General features: G+C 57.9%; 1 pseudogene; it reads left to right on the top strand.

Annotated features, from left to right (window-relative positions):
- The first annotated feature begins 1036 nt into the window (after nt 1-1036).
- On the top strand, nt 1037-1705 carry LOC149809974 (secreted RxLR effector protein 161 pseudogene; annotated as a pseudogene).
- Nucleotides 1706-2330: the final 625 nt, after the last annotated feature.

Raw genomic sequence — 2330 nt, 5'->3', positions numbered from 1 at the left:
ATCCTTCGTCATTCGCTGCTCGCTCTGGACTGTCGTCCGAGCAGAGCCCTCGCTCGGCTGTGAAGCCTGTCCGGCGTGTGGTACGGTTCTCCACTGAGCAGCCAACCGTGTACGCGTACGCTGCTCAGTCGAGTCCGAGTCGCCCCAAAGGGATCGACTTCTCTGCCTTCCCTACGGTGCTCTCCCATGGGTGCAACATGCTCGACCTGTCCCAGCTGCCAAATGGTGTCAAGCCTGAGGACCTGATCCCGCACTCCATGGAGGCTGCTTTGAGTCCGGAGAACCCCTACCGGGAGAACTGGTGGGCGGCGATGCAGGAGGAGAACAAGTCTCTTTGGGACCATCAGTGTTTCTCGTACACTAGGGCGCCTGCAGGTGCACAAACAGTCGGCAGCAAGTGGGTGTACGACGTCAAACGGCCGGGTCCCGGGGACTCGCAGGTACGCCTCAAGGCGCGACTTGTGGCGCAGGGATTCTCGCAGCGCCCAGGCGTGGACTATGATGAGCTGTTCGCCCCGGTGGCCAGCCACACTACTGTGCGGGCATTCCTGTCCCTCGCCAACTATCACGACCTGGAGATACAGCAGGGAAAAGGTTGACGTCAAGACAGCCTTCCTGTACGGTGAGCTTCCCCCCGGGCAGACGATGTATATGAAGCCGGTCCCAGGCTTCCCCTGCCCAGTGGGGCAGGTATGTCGTCTCCACAAGACCTTATATGGCCTGAAGCAGGCACCTCGCGCGTGGTATCAGCGCTTGAAGGATGAGCTCATTGCCAAGGGCTTCACGCCTGCCGATTCAGATCCTGCTCTCTTTGTCAACCTCGACGCAGAGGGCAAGGTGCTTGCTCTCATCTATGTGGACGACTGCTTGATTGCAGGGCGGTCCGCTAAGCACGTGCAGGAGGTCATCGACATGCTGCAGAGCATCTTTGACATCAAGGTCTTGTGAGAGCCCAAGGATTTTCTTGGCATCAACATCGTGAGGAACCGGGCGCAGGGGACCCTGGCCATCCATCAGAAGCCGTACGTCGAGATAGATGCTCCGCAAGTATGGCTTCGCTAAGTGTCACCCCATCAGCACCCCAGCGGTCTGCAAAGTGTCCACCACGGAAGCGGACGAAAACGCTATTCTTCCCCACCAGCAGGTACAATTGTATCCGGCAATGGTGGGTTCACTCATGCACTTGGCCAACGGGACTAGGCCGGACATTGCTCATGCTGTGAATTCGCTGGCTCGTCATCTCCGCGCCCCCTTGCCGCACCATTGGAATGCAGCGGTCCGGGTCTTCCGGTACCTGGTAGGTACCAAGGACATGGGTCTGGTGTATTCCAGGCATGCTACCGGGGGGCTCCTGGGGTATACGGACTCTGACTATGCAGGCGATGCTATCACCAGGAGGTCGACCACGGGGTACGTGTTCCTCCTTCACGGGGCTGCCATCTCATGGCAGTCCAGGCTGCAGCCGACGGTGGCCCTGAGCACCGCGGAGGCGGAGTATATGGCCGCAGGCGCTGGAGGGAGAGAGGCGTTGTTCCTGCGGAAGCTGCTCCCGACTCTGGACTATGAGCTGACGGGTCTTGTCCAGCTCCGGGGGGATAACCATGCAGCGCTGTCCCTGATTAAGAATCCGATGGTCTCCGCCCGCAGCAAGCTCATCGATGTGCTACTCCACTCGTACAGGAGCGCGCCGCGCGAGGGCAACTGATCTACGGCTATGTTGATACCGCCCTTAACTGGGCCGACCAGCTTACAAAGCCGTTGGCGCAGGAGCGACTAGATGCATGTCTTGCGGGCATGGGCCTGCGACGACTGAACCTGCCTTGAAGTCCATGTTTGGACTGGACAGACTCTTGCGTTTCTGTTGTCTAGCCGGCTCGTGTCGTGCTAGTTGCATTGCCTTGTGTGTGTCGTGTTCCTGATGTGTTTGCGTTAATAATTCGACCCCCTGAAGCTGACCAGTACGGGGAGTGCGTGTCATGAGTCCCCCAAATCGAGTACAGGGAGCATTCTGTGTTTCCTCAATAAATGAGTCCCCTGAAGTTGGATAGTACGGGGAGTGCGTGTCATGAGTCCCTCGAATCGAGTACAGGGCGCCCTGTTTGTGCTTGTTTCTCCCGTGTTTAGGCAGGAGAGCCCGCATGATCATCCACCCTCCAAAATCTGTGTCTAGATGTACGAGGTCACATTTTTGGTGCTTGAGACATTGAAGTGATCTCCATCCGGGGAGCCTTGGTCTCCAGAGCTAGACCCACCTCGGAACGGGGAGTGTTGAAGTACGACTGAGTACTTCTTCCCTCAGTGGGAATTTAGCATGCTTATCACGTGTATGC

Source organism: Nuphar pumila, unplaced genomic scaffold, assembly GCF_984573655.1.
Source record: "Nuphar pumila unplaced genomic scaffold, dmNupPumi1.hap1.1 HAP1_SCAFFOLD_622, whole genome shotgun sequence".
NCBI lineage: Eukaryota > Viridiplantae > Streptophyta > Magnoliopsida > Nymphaeales > Nymphaeaceae > Nuphar > Nuphar pumila.
The sequence above is the reverse complement of the archived record's forward strand: the minus strand, read 5'-3'. Positions and strand labels throughout refer to the sequence as shown.